This window comes from Podarcis vaucheri (genome assembly GCF_965113315.1).
Source record: "Podarcis vaucheri genome assembly, chromosome: 1".
Classification (NCBI taxonomy): Eukaryota; Metazoa; Chordata; class Lepidosauria; order Squamata; family Lacertidae; genus Podarcis; species Podarcis vaucheri.
In genome coordinates, this window is record NC_138759.1 from 84813818 (window position 1) to 84829373 (window position 15556).

Genomic DNA, 15556 nt, shown 5'->3' on the forward strand with positions numbered 1-15556 from the left:
TTCTAATATTCAATTGGAACAGCCCAGAGTGGCTGGGGAAATCCAGCCAAATGGGTGGGGTATAAATAAATAATAATAATAATAATAATTGTTGTTACTATTATTATTATTAAACTGATTAATGAACACAGGAGCATAGGGAGGCTGCCTCATGCTGAACAGTCTAGGCAGCAGCTCTCCATGGGTTTCTGGCAGGGGGCATACTCAGCCCCACCTGGATATTGGACCTCCATCTAAATACAAAGTAGATGCTCTACCACTGAACCACTACAGCCCACATCCAACATGTGAAGTGCATATAATCCCAGAATTAATTAGATATGGGTGGGATTTAATGGATTGAAGGTATCTATGCATGAACATTTGAGAGAGGTTGTGTGCCTTTAACAGGAGCTGCTTCTGTGTCTCGCCCCAAAACAGAGATGCAGCAATGAGGAAAGGTGCACATGAGGAGCTTCCCATCTTGTTGGATTAATAATTCCCAACACAGTCATGCGGAGATAATAAAATCTAGTTCTGTTTATTGTTACACAGGAAATTTGCTCAAGGAAAGGAAGAATTCAGCAGTTTTTCAAGTGACCAATGTAGGTCCTCAAGATTTAAGAGCAGATGAGAAGAAAGATGGGAAAATGTCAGAGAAGAAACATTGAGGATCCACACTGAGAATGGCCTCAGCTGCAAGCGGATAAGTTTCTTGACTGGAGAAAGAGCTAATGCTTCAATACCAGCAGGAAGACACAGAGCCTCTCCACAGCTCCATCAGAGACCTATAAAAGAAAGGGATTCAAAGGTAGTAACCCAGCAAGACGATGATCATCAGTGCAGGATGCACCATCAACTCTGTGTGTACAGTGATATATGAAGCAAAGCAGAGCGATGTGCGGAAGGTTCTCAAATTTCCGAGTTAAATGGCACCATTAACAAGGCATCTTGAGCCAAAACAGATCCTGAAGCTTTCTGTGGCTTGGGAAACGCTCAGAGTTCAAGAGGGGAGGGAATGCAGAGCTGGCAGAGGGATCTTTTGTTATGATGGACAGGTTTTGGGGAGGGATTAAAAACAGTGTTTGTTTTATTCCCATGGATCTACTAATTCTTCAATGCAAGTTAATAGAGAAATCTCCATTATACCCTAAAAAATTGGGGAGGGGAGTGCACCTCACATCAATGACCCTTGGGGTAATGGGATCCTTACTGTGATGACATTTTCTTTTGCTCCAATATTTCCTATAAATTCATGTTCTTTCCCCCCACTGCAGCTATCGTTCTGAAATTTGGCAGGCTATTTACCCCCTTAGAAGCTATGACCATGCTTGCAAATTCCATCTAATTCTGGTAGAATCTGAAAATTTAATATACTTTTCCTTTGTCCCCCCCCCCTTTAAAAATCAAAATGTAAAGATGCCCTGCATGAAAACACCTGGATTTTTCCTGCAATTTCCCTACAATTTTGTAGGCTTAATCGACTCTGGAGCCTGAAAACTTTATCCATTTCTACAAAAAGGAAAACAAGTTATAGCTGTTTTTAACTTCCCCATTGTATTGGATGGGGAGTGGGAAACAAATTTAACAAATCTATTTGGGTCTCAAATAATTAATAAATTGGAATGACACAGAGTGGCTTCAAAACAGAACAGGCAGCTTCCCAAACCTACAGATACAAGCTGAATCTTGTGACCGATGCACACTCCTACTGTTTACATATATCCTGCCAAATTGTTCCAACTAAGTGGGTAGGGGCTTTCATTATATACTTTGGATGTTACCAGGGCCTCTGGATACATGAACAATGGTTCCCTGTGGCCAAGGAAGTTGTACCCATCAGATTTCAGTAAGTAAAATGGGTCTCGTACCTGTTTTCTTCTTACAGGCTGTGTAGATTCCCAGAGCAGTACCATAGGCAAAGCTCTTAACCACCAGGAGCAGGAAAATGAGCTGCCCTGTATGAAGGCTGCTCTGAAACTCCAAGACAGTTGAGGCTGATGTGAGAGAAAATAGAGAGTCAGAGGCCCACTCACCTTCACCATGAAGGACATTTCAGACTGGCATTTTTAAAGCACACAATAATAATAATAATAATAATAATAATAATAATAATAATAATAGATAATAAGTGACGTGGGTGGCGCTGTGGGTAAAAACCTCAGCGCCTAGGGCTTGCCGATCGAAAGGTCGGTGGTTCGAATCCCCGCGGCGGGGTGCCCTCCCGTTGCTCGGTCCCAGTGCCTGCCAACCTAGCAGTTCGCAAGCACCGCCAGGTGCAAGTAGATAAATAGGGACCGCTTACTGGCGGGAAGGTAAACGGCGTTTCCGTGTGCTGCGCTGGCTCGCCAGATGCAGCTTTGTCACGCTGGCCACGTGACCCGGAAGTGTCTCCGGACAGCGCTGGCCCCCGGCCTCTTAAGTGAGATGGGCGTACAACCCTAGAGTCTGTCAAGACTGGCTCGTATGGGCAGGGGTACCTTTACCTTTAATAATAATAATAATAATAATAATAATAATAATAATAATAATAATAATTTATTATTTATTCCCCAGCCACTCTGGGCAGCTCCCAACAGAATACTGAAAACACGATAAAACATCAAACATTAAAAGCTTCCCTAAACAGGGCTGCCTTCAGATGTCTTCTAAAAGTCTGATAGTTGTTTATTTCCTTGACATCTGATGGGAGGGCATTCCACAGGGTGTGCGCCACTACCAAGAAGGCCATCTGCTTGGTTCCCTGTAACTTCACTTCTTGCAGGGAGGGAACCGCCAGAAGGCCCTCGGCGCTGGACCTCAGCGTCCGGGCAGAACGATGGGGGTGGAGACGCTCCTTCAGGTATACTGGACCGAGGCTGTTTAGAGCTTTAAAGGTCAGCACCAACACTTTGAATTGTGCTTGGAAACCTACTGGGAGCCAATGTAGGTCTTTCAAGACCGTGTTATATGGTCTTGGTGGCCACTCCCAGTCACCAGTCTGGCTGCCGCATTCTTGATTAGTGGTAGTTTCTGGTTCACCTTCAAAGGTAGCCCCACATAGAGCGCATTGCAGTAGTCCAAGTGGGAGATAACTAGAGCCTGCACCACTCTGGCTGTAGTTTCCACCCTAGCATTCAAAAAATTCAAAAAGTCTAGAACCTTATGGATACTTCATTTGTTTTTGTAAACTGTCCTGAAGGCTCTATTGAATTACATGGTATATATTTTAGATAAATAAATAGGATATACTAGGGCTGCCTGGCCCTGCCATTAGACAGAGTAGAGCAGCTGCCTCAGACTGCTAATTTTGGATGTCATGAAAGGGCAGCAAACTGTTCATTTTTTAATTTATTATTGTTATGTTTGTACTTCAGGGAGAGTTGTTTGTAGGATTTTCTGCCTCAGCTTCCAGAACTAACCTTGGGCACTATGCCTCTTGTGGGAAGGTATTCTTTTTTCAACACCTAGCATACATTAAAGTTAACAACCATTTAGGAGCACTTCAAATTATATTTGGGAGAGGCAGAAATGCTGAACCCTTAGCGACATCAGTCTCCAGTTGTGATAAAACTTTATCTCCCAATCCCTCCCCCACCTTTGTTTGCTTGTTTATCCATCAGGGTGTCCATACACAAATCCAAATTAAGGCGACATCATAAAATTAAAAAAAATTAATCAGAAAACTAAAACAGTAAAGAAAAACATCCCTGTCTTGACCATCTCTTCCTGGAGAAATGTTTGCTGCTTTCCCTTTAACCAGCCCTGTAGTCTCAACCTTTGACCACCAAGAGGAAGAGGGCACCTTCTGGCTACTTCCCCCATTATGTAGGATCTCCAACCTGGTACATGTAATTGCCTCCACCCCAGTCCTTGCTTACCTGGCTGCTGGCTTGGCTCCCCCTCCATCGACTCTTCAGCCTCGGCTATGTTCCCTTGTCTCACGTGGCATGAGTACACATGCCTCTCCTGCCACTCTGCAGCTGTCATGCTCAGGCGACTGGAAACCCCAAAGTTGCATGTGCCGTTCAGGGTGCGGACGGGGTCGGTGGCGAAAGAGAGACGAGTCACCTCTTGCGCATCACGCTTCCAACTCACATCAATGGGCCATTCATAGGGAAAGCCCTGGGCCACGCACACGAGTGTGACGTGGTCCTTGTGGCACACGGGACCCAGAAGATGGACAGTCGGCTGTGATCGTTGACAATTTTCATCTGCAAAGGGAGAAGTTTTATTTGTTGCATGAGGGCATGTAATAAACAGAAGGCCCAAGCCGATCAGCCCCGTGATGGGTGTGGGTGGCTGGGGAATGAGTGTGCCTGTTCAGTGAGGCCACCCTTGGTGCCTTAAAAGTCTCTATAATAAACCCACAGATAAGCACTTACTCCACATGACTTGATGCTGATTAATTATACCATTTTAATCAACTTGGGAAACAAAACAAAAAAAGGTGGTTTAAAAAGGAGATTTAAAAGGTGCAATGGCAATCTTAATTCAAGTGCATTAGGCTTCAGTCCTATGCATGGAGGTCTATGAAGTACATGAGAAACAGTGTATCTGAAGAAGTGTGCATGCACACGAAAGCTCATACCAAGAACTAACTTAGTTGGTCTTTAAGGTGCTACTGGAAGGAATTTTTTTATTTTGACTATGGCAGACCAACACGGCTACCTATCTGTATGAGAAACAGGATTTTTGAAGTTAAGGTTAGTTAACCCAGATATGTGATTTTCTAAAGGTGGTACCTCTCTGCTTCAGTTGTGATATTATCTGTTTCTTTCTGCTGTGCCTGCCTTTGGACACACATATACATTGTCTTACTCTATTTTAAAGGCAATCAGACTTTTTAGCCTGGGTATGCACCATGCATTGGAAGCACCCCCCCCCCAAGATCCTGAAAACTGTAGTTTACCCCTCAAGGAAGTATAATTCACAGTACCCTTAAATTACAGTTCCTAGGGGCATTTTTGGGGGTGCTTTAAGTGTATGGTATGTACATAGCCTAAGTCAGGGGGTTGCTTCCCAAGCATGTGCATGTAGCTACACAATTATTGTTACTGCATAATCACTTTCTATGGGAAAATGGTACTTATTGCCAGCTGTGCAGCAGCAACAAAACCTACTTTATTCCTGTAATGTTGGTGGTGCTATACAGGCAAGTTTAAAATGTGAAACTGCACATGGTCTGAGTAGTTCTATTTTAACCACAGTATTTTGTTTTTCTTTGGGTTTCACTCTAACCTATCAGGAATGTTGTAAATCATGAGCCGCTGAAGAGAAGTGTACATTGTGTGCATCACAACTGCAGCACATGGCTGTGGGGAGCCCATAAGACCAAATTAAGTTTAAAATAATAAAGCATTACTGGTTTGAAACAATTTGCTCAGCTGACTCTCAATGTCCCCGCTCTCAGGATCCGGAGGAAACCTCACCATACTAACAGAAACCAGCAGGTATACCTCCCACCTGGCTTCTCTTCCCCGTCCCAGCTAATGGATCTCTTTCTGAAGATTCTAGTCCTCGTGGATGCCGAGAAAGAGCTTCTTTGTTCTGGAGCTTAAGCTTTCATTGGCTCCCATGATGAAGGTAGTAAATTTTGGCTTTGTTAGTGGACTGCAATCTTCGCTCCCGCCCCCCGCTCGCCCCGCGAGTGGTGGTAGTGCTGCTCAGGGAACTTTCTTGTATCCGGGAATTTTCTCTCTCTACTGGCTCCACTTTTTGTGCCCCGAGCATTTGGACTCTGACCTGGCTAAACACTCCCTGGTGGGCTGTGGTATAAAATGACGCTGTTTGGGGATGGTTAGGATCTCCCCCCCCCCCAGCCCCAAATATTTATTTAGAGCCGTTGCAAGGCAGAAAATGCAAACATCCATTCCTCCACTCCAGCCATTTGGAGCGAATTGGAAACTCTTTTCAATATTTTAACCCCCCCCCCCCTTGAGACAGTGGCTGAATCTGGGCTCCCTCGCTGGCGATCTGTGGTTTGGTTTTTTTTAGCAAGATTGAGAAAGGAGGCAGGAGCAGAGTGACTAGGGCGGGGGAGGGTTAGATTTTGTGCCTTGGGTGGGAGAAAAGCCGATCTGGCTCGAAGGGACTGTCATGACCCCCCCCATCTAAATAAACTTCCCACCCCAATTGCTGCCCATCTGGATCTTCTGCCGCCGCCCCACCCGTCGAAGAGACCGAATCAGCCTTGTTCTAATGGGAAATAATGAAAACGGGGTGGCCGGTGGAGTGGCCCGCTTTCCCCCCACCCCGAAGGTGGACGCGAGCGCTTTCCGACTGACCTTCGACTATGAGCTGCGTTCCAGTATCCGCGAAGTAAGCTTGCTCACACAGCACTGCCGCCTCACGGGCCCCCCTTGCAAAATCTTCCCGGCTGCTCCAGGCCCTCCGGGACGGCTCCTTCCTCGACCTCCGGCCCTCCTTGCTCTCCGACGGAGAAGCGACCTTTGGGGCGGCGCTTCAAGCCAAAGGCGGCCAAGGAGCAGCCGGACGAGGGCTGCCCAAGCCCCTCGGGGCCGTCCAGTGCCGTGGAGGGCTGGGAACGCATCTCGCTCGAGAGGGAGACCCTCTAGACCTCTCCGGAGCACCTCGATCTGTCCCGATAGCCCCACAGAGGGTTTTTTTCTCTGGGGGCAGCCGCTTGGGTTTGCTGCCCATTCCCTGACCCCTCCATCGCCTCCTCCAGGCTCCCGTCGAGTATTGGGCGCGGCGTGTATCATCGTGGCGCTGTTGACACAGCGGGAAGCGATCGCACAAAAACTCTCTCCCAGCTCTCCCGGCAGCCTGCTCCCTCCCGTCCGGTCTTTCGATAACCAGAGGCACTTGAGGCGGCTCACTCTAGTGTCCTGCTGGACCAGATCAGCCGATGATCCCCACTTGCGCCCCCGCCACCTCCTTCTCGTTTCTCCAATCGTCTGCCTTCCAGTCAGTTGGGAACGCTCCGGATTGAACAGCCGCCCCTCGCCTAGGCGTTCCTGATCCCAGATTGATACCGATCTGGAGGCAGCTCCCTTCCATTTCTGCTAGGAGGTCAGTCAAGTCCCGCTCCGTCCAGCCGAGTAGCCAGCCGCCCTTCTTACCGCAGCCCTGAAGGCGCCGTGCAGCAACTGCTCCTTCGCTCGTGGCTGCAGAACACCGCTCTCTTGCAGGGAGGGGAGAGGGAGTCTCTTCTCAACTTACTTCTCCAGCAAGAATCTGCTCCCTGCTCCCATTTCTGCCTCCCATTCGAAAGATCGCTCTACTGAGTGTCCACATCTGCACTTAAGGTTGCGTCTTAGGACCTCTTTATAGCTGGGAGTGAGCCCTACTGAACACAACTTACTTCTGAGTAAATGTGTGCAGAAATGCATATATTCGGGAAGCACTTTGGAAGCCCCAAGTAGAGTGGCCAACTTTCCTTTTACTGATCTTACTCTTCTGTCTTTAGCCGCCGCAGCTGACTTGACACTCAAAAGCATTAAGAGGACGGCGCTTTCCTCATTCCCATCCTCTGTTTGCGTCCTACTGGCTCCGATTTCAATAGGAATTGCTCGGCAGCTTGATTCCATGTGGAATTAAGTACATCTGAACTCCCTCGTTACACCCTTTTGGAACCAAACAAAGGATATGCGTATTGAAACAGCTGGCAAAGGAAGAGTTAAGTGTTTATAACCCTCTTTTAATAAGCAATACAACACAAACTCAGATTATTGCAGGGAGGAAAGGGTTAATTATCTTCTTCCTTGTGTCCACCCCCCTCCTTATTCTTGTTTTTGTTTTGCTAGACCCTTCAAGGAACCCAAGGTTTCATTTTTCTTAGGGCAGAAGGTTTTTGTAAAGGCACTCCCTGAGATTGCATCACAGTGACCCCCTGTATAGCACAGTGGTAGAATACTTTGCAGAAACTCTAGAATCCGGTCCTGTTCCCTCTGAAAGTAGTTCCCTGAGATTCAGTGGACCTCACTCCTATAAGTAAGCACAGAGGCACCCCTTCCTTTTTGCAGTTCTCCATGGCAGGACTCCTGTACCTCAAACAGGTTCCCAACAGACAGGGATTTAGTATCAGCCGCCTCTTTAAAAGGCAGTGTGTCTCAAGAGAGAGAACTGGCAAAACTTAGTGCAGTCTTTCTTAACCTGGTGCCTTCCAGATATTTTGGATTACAATTCCCATTAGCCCTTGTCAGCCTTAATAAATTTCCAAACGTAGATATTTGGGCTGGGCAGCATGAATGAGACTGAAGAGCTGCAAAGAGAGTCCTGCCAAATTATGGGATCCTCTAGTTAACTGAGCTGTAATTTCTGTGAGCCTCCCTGAGATCTACAAATGAAGGATGGTATTCAAATTTTATAATAAATAATTTCCTTGACCCCCCCTTTAACATTTTGCTGTTAAAGTTCCGTTTGTGAACTGCTGAGAGTTTTCTTCTGAAATGTGAAGTGGTGGCAAACACACCAGAGATAAAACATCTGGATGCAATTCCAATACAGATGTAAACTGGGAAATATCTCTACTTAAAAGGCTTGCTGAAAAAGGAAGTTCATTAGCAGCTGCCAAAAAGACAACAGAAGTGGCACCTGCCTGATATCAAACAGGAGAGAGCTTCCACCACAAGGAAAGTCTGATCCCTCTGTGGTGTGGAATGGATCGCCCGCTAACATGGGATCTGCAAGAGGCCTTTACCTTCTGAGCGCAGAGATCAGTAGGATAGATAAGGGCTGAGATGATCAGCTGCAGCAAGAAAATTAGCAGCATTATAAAAGAACAATGTGTGAGAGGCAGGAGAGGGTTTGTTAGGGTGGCAGAACCAACAGGATTGTTCCTGTAACACTCAGCCATATGAAGACACATGGGTCTCCACATGAGAGAGAGAGAGATTATTTGTACAGAGCTGGCTGAGTATACAAGATGCTTCGCTAATAATATGTAGTGGAAAGTAATGTCCCTAATGTACAGAGAGGACGTGTTTCTCAGCAGCACATGGAGAGACGCATTATTGGTTGGTTTTATGACAGCTCCTGGTGCTGCTGCAATCACTGTGTCCCTAGAAGCACAGAGATATTGCCCTGAGTCAGTAAGCTGGAGGCTTTCTAGGTACAAATAGACTTTTGTGCCAACCCGTTTGCCACTCAGACGACTGTTCAGATCGTTTTTTGGAATCTCCTCCAATTTGTCTGCAGTAGAGTAAACAGTCCCAAGGTGCTCTAGATTAATCTCTCCAGGGAGTTGGCGGTACCAGTAGTAATGATAGGTATTTTGATGGACATCGCAGCTCAGCTCCAGGGTCTCGCCTTGCCGTTTGTTGGCCAGTGGTGGGTGCTGGGTCACTACCACTCCAGAGGTGCTGGTTACTAGACCTAGGAGGAGAGAAAAGATGTCCTGTCAGTGAGAGATGATCACCAGGTACTGAGGCAACCTGAAGCAAGGGGAGACAATTAGGGCACTAACTGGCCATGTCTTGGAAGTGGCATCTGAAGATTAGCTGAGGGTCCAAATGTGCCCTTGGCCTCACATCCCCAGGTACTTACCACCCTGCAGGGCCCAGAGGGAGAAGAGCAGGTGTTGGAAGAGCCCACAGCGGGACTGAGGCAGCCCGGCCGCCATCTCAGCCTTGAAGCAACTGCCAGTGGGAGGAAAACGGAGGCTGCTGGTTTCCTCTCTCTCTCTCTCTCTCTCTCTCTCTCTCTCTCTCTCTCTCTCTCATGTGAAGAGGATTTAAAGGGAGACCTTTTCTCTTTATTTAGCTTCTATCTTCCATTCAAAGGCAGCTCGGCAAAATTAATGAGCAAGATGTCATCTATTAAATCACTGATTCACACTAATTCATTAATGGTAAAACTGTTTTTATATATTTAAATAACTATGATCTATGGCTGCCCCCCAAGGTGTGGGCAGCTCTTTCAACTTCTGCATGTGACTGGCAAGAAGCGAAGGAAGCTTTGACCTTCATTGAAACTCCCATACCAGAAAAAGGCAGCTTCTTTGCTGCTCATCCGGCTGTTAAAGGAGCGTTATGGTTCCTCTGGGCTTCAGAGAGGGAGAAGCCATGGACGGTGGCCCATTGGAGTGAATGGGGCATAGTGCCCTACCAACCTCTGTCTGCCCTCAGCCTGCCCTCACTTGCCTGCTTCTTTACTTACAGCCAGTCCAGGTAGCATTACTGGCTGTACACATCCACCCACCCTCACCCTCAGTGTTGCATTTGAGAGCAGAGAGATAGAATCATAGAATTGTAGAGTCGGAAGGGAACCCGAGAGCCGTCTAGTCCAATTCCCTGCAATGCAGGAATCTCAATACACAGTTCCCCTCTCTTGCAGGAAGAAGAAAATGAGCAGAAACATCAACAAGGATCTGTGCGAGGAGCTGAATTGTTGGGGAGGCAGAAGTATCAGGATTGCACCCTGTGATTCACACATGTGCGGGGTGGATCTCTGAATCAGGGGTTTTGGACTGCTTGTGTTAGCTGTTCTTGTGTCAGAGAGAGAGAAGGAAAGAGACTGACAGACCCACAGACAGTGACTATTTGAACAGAGCTCCTTGTGGGCCCTGAATATACACGATGCCTGTTTGTACAGTGGTACCTCAGGTTACATATGCTTCAGGTTACAGACTCTGCTAACCCAGAAATAGTGCTTCAGGTTAAGAACTTTGCTTCAGGATGAGAACAGAAATTGTGCTCTGGCAGCGTGGTGGCAGCAGGAGGCCCCATTAGCTAAAGTGGTGCTTCAGGTTAAGAATAGTTTCAGGTTAAGTATGGACCTGTGGAACGAATTAAGTACTTAACCTGAGGTACCACTGTAGTGGGAAATGTGCCACTAATTTATAGAGAGGACATGTTTCTTAGCAGCACACGAAGAAGTGTAATATTGTTTGGTAGTCAGTTTTGTGACAGCTCCTGAGGCTGCTACAGTCACTGTGTCCTTTGAAGCACAGAGATACAGCCCTGTGTCATTAAGCTGGAGGTCTTTTAGGTACAAAGTTGTTTCATTGCCTTTCCGTTTGCCACTCAGCCGACTATCGAGGCTACTTTTTGTGTCATCCTTTAAATCGCTACTATAGGTGCTGAACGTCCCAAAGTATTGTAGCTTTGGCTCTCCAGGTTGCTGGCGATACCAATAAAAAAACCAGTTTACTTGGTTGACGCCGCAGCTCAGCTCCAGGGTCTCACCCTGCCGTTTGCTGACCACTGGTGGGTGCTGGGTCACTTTCACTCCAGGGTTGCTGGTAACTAGGCCTAAGAGGAGAGAAATTATATTCCATCAATGAATAATAGTTGATCACCAGGGACTGTGGACACCCTGAACAAAAGGGAGACAGTCAGTGAACTAGCCCTGTCCTGTAAGTGGTTTTTAAATAATAGGTCAATGTGTTCAAATGTGCCCTTGGCCTCACATCCCCCGTTACTTACCACCCTGCAGGGCCCAGAGGGAGAAGAGCAGGTGTTGGAAGAGCCCACAGCGGGACTGAGGCAGCCCGGCCGCCATCTCAGCCTTGAAGCAACTGCTGGTGGGAGGAAAACGGATGCTGCTGGTTCTCTCTTTCTCTCTCTCTTTCTCTCTCTCTATCCCTCTCCCTCCCTCTCCTAAAGGAGGACACCAATGGCAGATTTGATTTGTGTGTGTTTATGTTTAGTTTCTATTTTCCATTCAAAGGCAGCTTGGCACAGATCATGAGTAAAAGTTATCTGTTCAATCAGCAATTTACACCATTGCATCAACTTTGGAACTATTTTGATATATTTAAGAAACTGCCCAATGTCCAGATTATAAATATAGTTCAGTGTTAATGAGCTCCAGAAAGCTCTTCATTGGGAAACACCTGAAGTATGAAACTGGATCTGAATTCAGTTATGTTTTCAGTGAATTTTAAAATCAACTAAGCCTTGACTGGGGGAATGTGAGCCAAGTGAAAGTGTGGTTAACAACAACAACAACAACAACAACAAAACAACAATTTATTTATACCCCACCCATCTGGCTGGGTTTCCCCAGCCACTCTTGTCAGCTTCCAACAAAATATAAAAAATACAATAAAACATCAGACATTAAAAACTTCCCTAAACAGGGCTGCCTTCAGATATCTTCTAAAAGTCAGATAGTTGTTTATTTCATTGACATCTGATGGGAGGGTGTTCCACAGGGAGAGCGCCACCAGCGAGAAGGCCTTCTGCCTGGTTCCCTGCAACCTCACTTCTCATATTATTTTATTATTTATACCCTGCACATCTGACTGGGTTGCCCCAGCCACTCTGGACAGCTTCAAACATATATAATAACATAATAAACATTTAACTTTTTTATTTAAAAAACTCTCCTATACAGGGCTGCCTTCAGATGTCTTCTAAAAGTTGTATAGTTAACTTATCTTTTTGGCTTGGTGGGCCACATAACTCCATACCTTCGGATAAAAATAGGGACACCCTAAGGAAAAGCAGGACGTTCCAGGATCAAATCAGAAACTGGGAAGGAGCATTATGACTCCTGTAGGCTTCAGACAGTGGGAGAGAAGCAGTGGAAGGTGGTCCATTGGGTAAATGGGGCACAGTGACTCACCAACGTCAGTCTGCCCTTAGCCAGCCCTCACTTGCCTTCCTTCCTACTTACAACCAATCTGAGGAGTGGGTGGGTGGGTGTCTGGCTATCAGCTTCCCCCTCCTTAGTCTTACCCTGTGTACACCCTCCTGTTTCCTCTGCATCCAGTACACTCCCAACACTGGTCTTATAAGCAGTGTACACACAAGGATAGCCACTATCCATATTTTTCCTGTATCCGTCCTGTTGTTTCTGATGAAATACTGGGTTTGGTGCATTCCCCACTCCCCTGAAACCAGCTTTGATCTGCGCTGAGAGAAAGAACGACCTGGCTGCATATTAAGTTGGTAATGTGCACACATCCTCAGTGTTTCCTTTGTAGAAAGCAGCAGGGAAGAGGACGGGGGACAAAACTAGACAAATTTCCACCTGTCATTTGCCTCTGTCTCTGTTGCCCTCTCTGCCTTATGCCTTGACAGACCCAGCGGGCACCAACCACCACTGGAGACAAGCAGGGACTAGAGAAGTCTGTTTGTAGCAAGAAAATGAAATATCAGTAAGGATCTGTGTGAAGTGTGGGGTTATTGGGGTGGCAGATGCAGCACAATTGTGCCTCGTGACTCTCAGGCACATGAAGAAATTTGGGTTGTGGGTCTCCCCATTAAGGCCTTTGAACTGCTCCTGTTGGCTCTCTAGGTGTGAGAAACAGACAGAGACAATTTGGACAGAGCTGGACAGTGGGCCCCCAGGACACAACATGCCTTAATGGCATCCCCTCATACACAGAGAGGATGTGTTTCTCAGCAGCACGTTGAGAGACGCACTGTTGTTTGGTAGTCAGTTTTGTGACAGCTCCTGGGGCTGCCACAGTCACTGTGTCCTTTGAAGCACAGAGATACAGCCCTGTGTCATTAAGCTGGAGGCCTTTGAGACTCAAATTTGCTGTTCTGCCGTCTCGTTTGCCACTCAGACGACTATCTATTTCGCCACCTGGTTTCTCCTCCAATGCGTCCCCCTCTCTAATCGCAAATGGTTTGATAACCCCAAGTTGCTTTAGGTTTGTGTGTCCAGGGCGTTGGTGGTACCAGTAGTACTGATAGTTGTCTACATCAACGTTGCAGCTCAGCTTCACAGTCTCGCCCTCTGGTTTGTTGGCCAGTGGTGGGTGCTGGGTCACTTTCACTCCAGAGACACTGGTCCGGAGGCCTAGGAGGAGAGAAACGATGTCCTGTCAATTAGTAAGAGATCACCAGGGACTGTGGACACCTTGAATCACAGGGGAGACGGTCCTGGAAGTGGCATATGAAGATTAGCTGAGGGTCCAAATGTGCCCTTGCCATTTACTTACGCCAGGTACTTACCACCTTGCAGGGCCCAGAGGGAGAAGAGCAGGTGTTGGAAGAGCCCACAGCGGGACTGAGGCAGCCCTGCTGCCATCTCAGCCTTGAAGCAACTGCCAGTGGGAGGGAAACGGATGCCAGTGGTTTCCTTCTCTCTCTCTCTCTCTCTCTCTCTCTCTCTCTCTCTCTCTCTCTCTCTCTCTCTCTGTCTCTCTCCTACCTTGTCTCTCTGTGTATATAAAATAAGGGGCCCAATGACAAGTCATTTTTAGGTTTAGTTTCTTATTTTCATTTCAGTGCTCTCTTGATACAAATACAGTGGTACCTCTGGTTACGTACTTAATTCGTTCCGGAGATCTGTTCTTAACCTGAAACTGTTCTTAACCTGAAGCACCACTTTAGCTAATGGGGCCTCCCACTGCCGCCGCGTGATTTCTCTTCTCATCCTGAAGCAAAGTTCGTAACCCGAGGTACTATTTCTGGGTTAGCGGAGTCTGTAACCTGAAGCGTATGTAACCTGAAATGTATGTAACCCAAGGTACCACTGTAAAGAATTTACAACTCACTACAGTTCAATTAGCATTGTTCTGAAATAGTAACATTATTCTCTAACACATGTGGTGAAGGTGTTCCTCCCTATGTGAGGGTCTGCGTTCTCACAGGAATACAACTTGAAGATGTAGAGGATCTTTTATATTTTGGGACACTGGGCCTCCCAGAGTACTAGCAGCTTATGTAGAGAGAAAAAGGAAGCCAGAGACAAGAATCATCAACGCAACAGGCAGGTTTATTAAAGAGGAAGGAATCTAAAACATTTTATTTTGAGTGTTGTATGCAAGCCAGCCTCTTATTCGCCTCTCTGCCTAACCTCCTTCACAGGGTTGTTGTGAGGATTAAATGAGAATTGGGAGATCCAAGCACTCCACCATGAGCTCCTTGGAGAAAATGGTGGGAGGACCTAAATGCAATTGATTAATAAAATAAAATGATAGACATTATCAATTATATGCAAAAGTGTTTTGAACAGACACCCGATGCCTTTCTAGTTGTGTGAGTGTGTGGCAAAGGAAAGTGTGGAAGGAGACAAAGAAAACAGCATTAGAATTCAGTTCTGGTGGTAAGTTTGCAAAGGAGGGTGTCCCTGTGATAATCTGGATGGCGAAGGAAGCAACATTTTTGGGTGCACAATGATAGAGGTTTGAGAGCAGAGAACACAAGGCGAGTTGCGAATTTTGTGCCATGTTCAGAGCTCCTTTCTGCATAAGTTTGATGTTTGGTTCTTGCTGCAGGACTATGTTATATTTGGGTATGTAACACACAGCACGGGCCCAAAGGCAATAGAAAATACTGGGTGCATTTTTGTGTTGCTGGAACAAAAGGAAATCATGTGTTTGGTGAGGACCTGCAACGTTTCCCATCCCTTTCATGGCAACTGGTGGATCATTTCAAAACGGTGTATGCAGCGAAAGTTGGCCTATTAGGGCAGATGGGGCTCTGCCCCACCAACCTCAGTCTGCCCTCAGAGTGCCTCCACCTGTCTGCCTTCTTACTTATAACCAGTCCAGAGGGTGGCGTCGTCTGTCAACTTATTTCTGCTCAGTCTCTCTGTTGCCTTACAAAACTCAGCAGGGAGGAGGATGGGGAAATAACTAAAATTAATTTGCTCTGCCAGTCATTGGCTCCTGTCACTGGCTCTAGCGCCACCTACTGTTGGCCTCCATCCCTTTACCTCCACCAGTCCTAAT

At 46.7% G+C, this 15556-nt stretch overlaps 1 gene segment (V, D, J or C); it reads right to left on the minus strand.

Moving 5' to 3' along the window:
• Window positions 1–493: 493 nt before the first annotated feature.
• LOC309526625 (Ig kappa chain V region 3374-like) lies at window positions 494–13959 on the minus strand. The segment is given in 8 exons: window positions 13833–13959; window positions 11349–13677; window positions 9469–11174; window positions 9059–9297; window positions 6246–7547; window positions 3840–4172; window positions 1851–1976; window positions 494–767 (listed from the first exon to the last, which is right to left on the minus strand).
• Window positions 13960–15556: the final 1597 nt, after the last annotated feature.